The 10,180-nt window shown below is 31.1% G+C and overlaps 1 long non-coding RNA gene across 1 annotated transcript; it reads right to left on the bottom strand.

Moving 5' to 3' along the window:
• Positions 1–7,630: 7,630 nt before the first annotated feature.
• On the bottom strand, positions 7,631–8,456 carry LOC128033784 (uncharacterized). The gene is made up of 2 exons (XR_008189828.1): positions 8,007–8,456; positions 7,631–7,877 (listed from the first exon to the last, which is right to left on the bottom strand). It is a non-coding gene; the product is annotated as an uncharacterized LOC128033784 (long non-coding RNA).
• Positions 8,457–10,180: the final 1,724 nt, after the last annotated feature.

The following is a 10,180-nucleotide window of genomic DNA, read 5'->3' as shown; positions in this document are numbered from 1 at the left end:
GTAAGTTGTCGATTATGTATAATATTAATTAACTAAGTTATGTAATTAGGGATGGGTATTACTGCTCAATTGGTGCCCATATGCATGTAGAGATTGACAACAACATCATGTAGAGCAATAAATACCATGCAAATTATCGGTGATAAGGTAATCGCAGATTGAAAAATTAAAAAAAACTTAATTGTTTTAATATATAAACCCATTTAAAACCTAAAACAAAACCCATTGCTTTTAAATTTTAATAAAACTTTTATTATGCTTTTAAATATTCTATAACTAAATAAAATAAATCAATGTCAAGATCTTATAAATTTATTACTTTTTTTTTATTGTTGTTAAAACTTTCAAGAATATGTGTTCTCCTTTATATTATTATTGTTATTAAAACTTCTAAAATTTTGGTCGTCATTATTAACATTTTCAAGTTTGGTACTTTTTTTGCTATCATTACACAATAATGCCTCGTTTGGCTACTAGAGTAATAATATGAGGAAAAACTTATTTATTATATATGTATTACAATGGTTAGACATAAAATAAAACAAACTCTTGTAAAAATGAGGCTTGTTCAAAATAAGCGAAAAACTCTCCTCTTTTGCTAAAAATAAATCATAAAAGTGGCTAAATATTACCAACTGAATTAGTTTATTGTTAACCCATATACTAAAAACATGAGTAAAAAATAATACTCCAATCAAAAATAACCTTTAAAAATTGTTCTTTGCAGTACATGAATGATAATCTTGCTATCCAAGAAAATGAATGTTTTGAAACACTATAAATAGACAAATTCTTCAAATTCATAGAAGTGTAGGCCAAACTTTTTGTCCTGCATAACCATCTGGAAATATCCAAAATTCCACATGTTTGATATCTTCATATACAACTAAATATAGTGACAAGATTTAGAGGCCCCAACTGCCTATGTCCAAACTCGTGAAGTGCACATTTCACTCTCTCAAGACACATGTTATATGCAATGCAATTTTTTAATGAAATATTATTACAATCTAGCATCATACATGGATATAAACATTCAGGGCAATCATATAAGAAACTAAGAATGTATGATAACGAAAATAGATGTCTACAATGTAGACAGTTGCTTTCAAATGGAAACGTAAGTCAAGAAACTTATAGCAAATCTCAAAAGAAGACAAGATTTTCCAACACCAGAATCTCCAATAAGCAGAAGCTGGAACAGGTAGTCATTGCAAAATATTGCAACCAGATAATCTCAATATCTGTTCCAACGATGCATAAGAACAATAGCTACAACTTTAACATGTGAGTTATGTAATTTTATTTTCGCCAAAAGAGGCCTAATCCCTAAACCCAGTCTCTCATAAACCAAACCTAAAGTTTAACTTGTCAGCGTTAAAATGCCAATTAACCAAATTATTTGCCCAAAGATTAACCTTAGAATGCCAAGCAATTATCGGTTGACAGCGAAGTTTACTGGTGCATCAAGAAAGCGCAATTCAAAATGAATTTCGATTTCAAAGAAATTAGAGCAAGTCACCATCATTCGTAAATATATACATACATAAGGAGCACATTTTTTAAGACAGATTTGCTTCTTCAATACACATAATCGATTTAGCAACATGTTAACAAAATATAACAAATTATTTGCAAAAGAATACCCCGACCACAATTTATTATGGCATCTTACAAAATTAGAAGCCTATGTCCCTCCTGAATGTTAACTGTTAATGTTAACTCTTCAACAATGAGAAGAACAAACTAGAAAGCAAACACAGGATCGGTACTTCTTCCCAAACCCTAGACACGAAAAAATTCCCAAATTCCCCGAATTCCCCAACAAACAGGCCAGAGCTTGGTGATTGAATTTATTATTTAAACCCCAATTTACCAAATTACACTTAACCCAAACCCTAAATCAAGATACAACGTTTTAAAAGAAAAAAAGCTTACCTTTTCCTCAGAAATTCCGCAACTTTGATAGTATCCTGTCAAGATTGGCTCAGCTGTTGCTTCGTTTCACCCGATTTATGAGTTCTCCTCTCCCCTTTTTCCTATGTTTTTTCTCTTTCGTTTCTATCGCTTCCGTTTTGTCTGAAGGCTGTTTGTTTCTGTGTTTATTGTGTTATGCCTTATAGAGAAAATGATAAGTTAAAACACGATGAAAGAAACGACGTCGTTTTGCCAAAATTTTAAGACACCATTCCGCGCTTTGTTAGGAAACGCCACTATTTCTTAGATATTTATGGCGTTTCCAAAAACGCCACTAAAAATTGAATTTAGAATCTAAAACGGCTACCGTTTAATAAAGCTTTAATGCATATTTCAAACTATTTTTAACTTATTAAACTTAATTCTATTTAAAATAATATTTAAATGACAAAACATTAATATAATTGATATCAATTGGTACTTTAAATTGATTTTTTAAAACATTATTTAAAGAAATTAATCTAAACTAACCTAAAACCTTTATCCGACCCCTAAAATCCTAAACCTTAAATTCTAAACCACTGTCCCTTAGCCTGTAACTCGTAACCCCTAAACCCCTAACCCTTATATCCCAAACCTTAAATTCATATATACCCCCTAATCCTTAAAATAGCACGCCATCCAAAATAATCCCTAAATCTTTAATAATCATAAAATAGTTATAATTGATTAAACAATAATTAATAGTAAAACTTTTAATTTGTAATATTACATTTATAATATTTATTTTTTGCATAAAGTTTGAAATTTATAATATTTAATTTTATTGATAAATAAATAAATTTAAACTATATACTCATAATTTCAATATATTATATTTATTATTATATATTTTAGAAATATATAAGAACATATTTGATATAAAAATTAATAAAACTAATTAATCTAATAACTTAAACTCTAACATAACTGTTGAAACCCTAAACCCCAAATCCATAACCCCCTAACCCCTAAAGCATAACCCTTAAACCCTAAATCCCCCTAACCCCTAAACATCAAATTTTCAATTACACAAACAAACGGTGACGTTTTCACAAATCTTGGCTTGCATATTTGCGGCGTTTTCCCAAAAAACGCCAGTAATAGAGTACATCATTCAACTGAAATGACGCCGTTCTGATAGAGTATCAAGAATATTAGCGGCGTTTACCTATAAAACGTCACAATAGAAACTGATTCCCTAACACGTAACGACGTCGTATATTGCAATATTTGTGGCGTTTTTTACTACAACGCCGGTAAAGGCTACCTTTTGCGGCGTTTTTCTATAGAAACGCCACTAAATTTCTCTTTTTTTTGTGGATCTTACATTTAAATAATTAATTACCTATTTATTTAAAAAATACATAATTACCTACTTATTTATTTGTTTATTTATTTATACCAAGATTATTTTGGTCCTATATATACAAAATAAATAGTTAATAACTATATATATATATATATCCATATATATATCAAAAATATCAAATGGCCGTTAAATATTTCGGTTAAATGTTTTAAATATACAACGTTACTATATATTATTAGTTAATTGTATCATTTAACAATCTTCAAATTATAAATTAACATGCATCCATAAAATGATCATCTAACTACCACGCACCTATTATATCTATTAATAATTATAATATAAACTATACTAAACTTCATTAACATATATATTAATTAAATTTATTGATCATCTGGATTTATTTTACAAATATATATATTTACCGTAAAAATTAATCAATCTAATATTAACCTCTTAAGAAACCTTATCATGACCCCGACCAAACCCAAAAATTCCCTAAATTTATATTAATAATCACAAAATATAGTGAAAATCTATTAAACATGCAAGTTAATTATATATATATATATATATATATATAGTAGTTTACAATGTTGTGTACAAATTAGTTGAAATATGCTAGCATTAATATTATCTTTATGACAAAAATTTCCGTATGGATCTAAATATAAGTTTTATCATTTTGAACTTAAGTATCGATATTTTTGCATCGGTATATTGCTACTAATTAACCATATATATATAGCCATGCATATATATATATCAAAAAATCAAATGGTTATTAGGGCGGTTAATTAATGTTTTAAATATACAAGATAATTATCATTTAACAAGTCTCAAATTATAAATTATCAATCGACATGCATAAAGTGATCATGATCTACCTATTATAATATTTAATATTTTTGAAATTTATTCGCAATATCTATTTTACATATAAGAATGTATATATTCACCATAAAAATAATAAACAAATCTAATTAATTAAACCCTAATTAACATGCATGACCGTTAAAATTAACCCTAAATCTCAAACCCTTAAACCTCTAACCCTAAATTAACCTTAAATCCCAATTACCTTAAATCTATACCCGTACTCCTTAAAATACCGTCCATAAAAAAATTCCTAAATGTTTATTAATATATATATTAATCATAAAATATAGTCAATAATTAATTGTTAAAATATATATATTTTGTATAAATTAGTCGAACAATATATACTACCAAAATTTATTACTCTTATAAAAGTTAATTCTATTCTTAATTTATTCTTTACATTAATACAACAATTTAAGTTTTATTATATTTTATTTTATTCATAATTTAATATATTTTCTCTCGTAAAGTAGTAATTTAAATCAACTGTTATAAATAGTTCATTGTTATATATATCGACTTCTCTTTAATAAAAACTTTTATATTAATCAATATTATTTGTTAATTATAATTTAAATGTAAATTGTTCCACTATATAATAAATAGAACAAAATATTAATTATTTCAACTTATAAGATTTTTGTTACTATTAGCGGCGCTTCGGTAAAAACGCCGCTAAAGGTCAATGCATTAGCGGCGCTTAGATACAAACGCCGCTGAAGACAAGAGAATTAGTGGGGCTCAGTTAAAAACGCCGCTAAAGATTCGAGTATTAGTGGCGCTTGTATAAAAACGCCGCTAAAGATCCAAGCATTAGCGGCACCTAGACAAAAACGCCGCTAAAGATCCGAGCATTAGCGGCGCCTACACGAAAACGCCGCTAAAGACTCGAGCATTAGCGGCGCCTAGACAAAAACGCCGCTAAAGACTCGAGCATTAGCGGCGCTTACACAAAAATGCCGCTAAAGGTTTAAAAAATCGCAAAAACGACGCCGTTGGTCTTAGGTTTTTTGTGGCGCTTTATGTAAAACGCCGCTAATTCCTATTTTTAGCGGCGCTTCCGGATAATCACCGCTGAAGCTCTACCTTTAGCGGCGCTTTGGATAAATCGCCGCTAATGCTCGATTTTTTGTGGCGCTTTTGTTCCAAACGCCGCAAAAAGTGCCGCTAAAAGCCTATTCTGGTGTAGTGAAAGGGGTTTACTGGCATGTAATACAATATCTAATTTCATTAACTAAATAATTGTATTTATAGAAATTATATTTTTAAAATATTAGAATATTTAATTTTCTTATAATTGATATACTTCCAGTTTTGTATATCTTTTGAGGGGATGATTGTGGAGAATCAATTTTAAGGGACAGATTAAGAGTTAAATCTCTTGACAATTTTAAAATATATGAATTAGTATTTGATTCTTTATCAAATATAAAACATAAATCGTATTTAGGCATTATAATGTGTTGGTATATGAGTTGTAACAGTCTAATGCAATTGACTTTAGCAACTGCCATGCTTAGACTTATTTACTTTGTTGGTATCTTTTGACTGGTTTCAAATGTTCATTTTTGTGCCATTATTGAAAGCATTTTGTGCAGCAAATATTAAGGTATAATTTAATAAGATGTTTCATTAAGGAAACTCGAAATGATTTAGTATGATTACTTTTTCTTATTTGAGGAATATGATCGAGAAGTTTAATTGAAAAATATCTCTACTTTTATCTCATTCCATATAAAATTTAATTGGTGTAGAATTTCAAAATTTATTCTTATAACACTAATTTGATTTGTGAATACCTCTATCTCTGTCCTCAATTTAGACTTAATTGAATCCCGATAAGTAGCATAATTTATGTTGCCTTGTCTGCTTATTTTTTAAATGGAGATGATAATGTGAAATTTTTTTTGGCTATAGGATGTTCCCATGGTTAATTCTTCATTTGATCATTGTTTCCCTTATAGGCTTGATATTATTTTTTACAATAATTTTGGTCTCTACTTAGGAGTATAAATTAGGTTTTGCTTGCAAACCTCAAAATGGTTACCTTATCATGCTAAAGTTATCATTGTCATATCACTTTTTATAGAGAGGCTTATATTGCATTAACTTGTCTGTACATTTGTGTTTTGTGATGCATCATATTAGAAGCTGATGAACTATTATTCTTGATTTTTCATTTGATCTTTATCTTACTTGTAAGCTTATTTAATTATTATTATTTTAAACTCAACTCGATTCTCTTCTACGGGGTTATAAGTTAGGTTCTGGCGCATATTACAAGGTCGAAAGTATCTGCATGTTCTTGTTACATTGATATGAATTTGGCTAGAGGTGTTATAAATTGAGAGGTTTAGCATAATGTTATCGGATCATTTGGTACTAATGGTTGCTGATATCTTTGATGTGGATCCTCACGTACTGATCTCAGCCATATGGGGGGAGTATTTTCACATTTAACCCAAAGAATAATGAGTCGTGTTCTGCAGCTCCACCTAGTCGACTAACCTTTGTTGTAATCATCCAAAATTATTGTTGTAGCTTTCTGTTTCATACAGTTCAAATTGCAATAATACACCCCACGGACGATTACCATCTGATGCCACTTTTTAAATTGCAATATTCGATACAGGGAACCCGAAAGGGATATTCAAGAGAGGTTATACCCTTGTATATATGTATATTTATACAGTGTATATTGTTAGAAAAAGGGAATCTGCGAAGGACTTCCATGAATAATTAAGTCCATCATATACACTTATGTCATATTTATAATTTTAGATGTTATACCAATGATTCACTCTCCACATAATTTCAGGTAGCAAGAGCCGATGGTAGTGCGATCGACCAATGATTTTTTCTGTAAACCTCCACCATGCATCAAGGAGCAGGGTCACTTTACCACCTTCCGTAAGCCTTTCCCCATGCGTGTGGGAGTAGGTCACTCTACCACCTTCTATGAGCCTCTCCTATGCGTCTTGGAACAAGACCACTTTACCACATTCTGTAAACCTTTTCCCATGCGTGTGGGAGTAGGTCACTCTACTACCTTCTTTAAGCCTCTCTTATGTGTCTAGGAACAGGGCCACTTTATCACCTTCTGTAAGCCTCTCCTCAGGTGTCTGAGAGCAATGCCACTTTACCACCATCTGTAAACCTTTTCCCATGCGTGTGGGAGTAAGACATTTGGGCCCCTCCACGAACCCTTTGAGCTTTCAACGAAATTAATGTAATCACTGAATTTTGTCCGGTACGTTCTTCGTGTTTTTATTTTATTTTATTTATTTTATCTTATTTTATTTTATATATATTAAAAAATTATGATTTTTTTGGGCTTGCCTAATGTGGGCCTAATGATTGGGCCCAATGGGTGGGCATGTAGGGTTGGATAATTGGGTTTTAAATAATTTAATTTTGGACTTGTTTGGGCTTTGGCCCATTGTTTTGTTTTGTTTTTTTGTTTTTTATGTTTTAAAAATATTAATAAAACAATAATAAATCAGAAAAAAATACAAAAAATATAAATTACATTCGGACCCCTAAAATTTCTAAAAATTACATTTTAGCCCCATACTTTTCTAAAATTACATTTTTACCCCGAAAACTTTACACCTTTACAATTTGGTCCTCCTGGACATGTCAAATCTGCCAGTCGGCAGCCAAGCGTGCTCCACCCACCTCCAGCTACTCCAGCAGCCTCCCTAGGCCAATGATACTCCCCTACCGCCTGAAAACAAAGGAAAGAAGACAAAATTGAAGGATTTAAAAGAAGAAGATGAGAGGAAAAGAGGGGGGGTTCGGTTTTGGCAGCAAAAAAAAACAGCAGCAAAATATTCAAAAAATAGCAACCCAAAACCTCCTCTTCCAACCATCACCGCCGCACCGCCACCGTGACACCTCCACCACCATTACCTACAACCCAAACAAGCCAAGCAACAAAGAAAAGAAAAAAACAGCAAGAGAAAAAAAAACCAAGGAAAAAATAGAAGAAAGGGGAGAAAGAGGAGCACCACCGTGGCCGTCACACCGCCGGGCAGCAAGGCGGCGTCGGCAACACAAGGGGCTGCTGTCGAAGGAGAAGAAAAAAGAAGAAGAAGGAAGAAGGAACAAGAAAAAAAAAAGGGGGAAAGAAAAAAGAAGAAAAAAGAAAAAGAAAAAGAATTTTGTTAAAAAAATCGGGCCGACCCGACCCGATCCGGTTCCAACCCGACCCGATCCGGTTACCCAACCCGACCCAGCAGCAGCCCAGCTCAGCAGGCCCAAAGAGCAGCCCAAAAGGGAAAAAAAAAGAAGAAGAAAGCAAAAAAAAAGGTAGCAGGCCAACAGCAGGCCCATTTGTGCACCAGCCCAGGCCCAGTGTAGCCCAGCAGGCCAGCACCAGCAGGCTAGGCCCACACGCACCAGCCCAGCAGAAGCAGGCCCAACTGGCCGGCCCAGCAGAGAGAAAAAAAGAAAAGAAAAAGAAGAAAAAAAAAGAAAGAAAAAAAGGAAAAAAGAAAAAAAAAGGTTTAATTTGTGTAACACGTTCGACGAAGCTCGTGTTTTGAGATATTTTCGGTAGTTTCGTTTATTCCTCTTTTAATTTAATGCTCGTATTTTTATATATTTTTGTTTTAATATTATTAGTATTTTATGTATTTCTATATTTTTGTATTTATATTTTTAATTTAATTCAATTTTAATTTTAATTTTTTTAAATAATTTTAATAAATAAGGCAACAAATCGATTTAACATAAAATCGTTGATTTCATCGCTATGTTGGGTGAATATCACCGGTTTGCGTTAAACTCGATACGCCCTTTTAAAAATTGAAAATATTCAAAAAATTCGTGTTTTTTTAAATTCTCGTGTTTCATTAGAACCACGATTAAATATTAAGTTGAATCGATTTGGTACTAAGTCGATGATTTCATCGCCATGTAGGGATGAATATCATTGATTCGTGTTAAATATGGTACTTCTTAAAAAAATCGTGTTTCAAAAAAATTTTCCGTGTTTTCAAAAAAAAATTCTCGTATTTCAAAAATTTTCGTGCTTTCAGAATTTCTGGTGATAAAAAAATTTCGTGTTTTCAAAAATTTTGTGTTTCAAAAACCCTCGAGTTTTCAAAAATTCCGGAATTTCAAAAATTTTCGTGTTTTCAAAATTTCTGGTGATAAAAAAAATTCCTGTTTTCAAAGAAAATTTCGTGTTTCAAAAATCTTCACGTTTTTAAAAATTTCGGTGTTTTAAAAATTTTCGTGTTTTCAAAAAAAAAATTGTGTTTCAAAAATTTTCATGTTTTCAAAAAAAATTCTCGTGTTTTAAAAATTTCTATGTTTTTAAAAATTTTCGTGTTTTTTAAGAATTTTCGTGTCTCTAAAATTCTCGTGTTTAAAAAAACATTCGTTTTAAAAAAAAAATTTGTGCTTCAAAATTCTCGTGTTTTAATCGGATCACGACTAAATATCAAATTGAACTCGTATTTTTGAAAATTAAGACAACATGCGTTTAACGAGATACCAATTTTGGGCGTCGCGATGGTGCTAATACCTTCCTTGCGCGTAACCGACTCCCGAACTCTAATTTTCTCGTGATTTTAGCGTAGACCTAAAATTACCTCTTTTTTTAGAAAAGTTTAAAAATAAATTTTTCTTCTAAAAAGAGAATTTTGAAGGTGTCCGATCACACCTAGAAAAAAGATCGGTGGCGACTCCTTTGTTAAATAAAATCGAAACTCCATTTTCAAATTTTCAACAATCAATTCGATTAGCGCCCAGCGCTAAATTTTAGGTCGCTACAGCTGGCGACTCCACTGGGGACAAAATGTTTTTGAGAGTCGAGTTTGATGTTAAACGCGTGTTGTCAAATTTTTAAAATCCTTTGTTCAAATTAATTTTTAATCGTGATCCTTGAATTTTATTTTTTGAAAAGTCATGCATTTGCATTCGGTTTTTTTAATTAATATTTTTCTAACTTGTTTTGTCTTTCTGTTTTTTTTCAGCTTTAAGTTTTACGTTTTTTTAGTTGTTTTAGTAAAAATAAAATTT

The sequence above is a fragment of the Gossypium raimondii genome, chromosome 10 (assembly GCF_025698545.1).
Source record: "Gossypium raimondii isolate GPD5lz chromosome 10, ASM2569854v1, whole genome shotgun sequence".
In the NCBI taxonomy this organism is placed as follows: Eukaryota; Viridiplantae; Streptophyta; class Magnoliopsida; order Malvales; family Malvaceae; genus Gossypium; species Gossypium raimondii.
The sequence above is the reverse complement of the archived record's forward strand: the minus strand, read 5'-3'. Positions and strand labels throughout refer to the sequence as shown.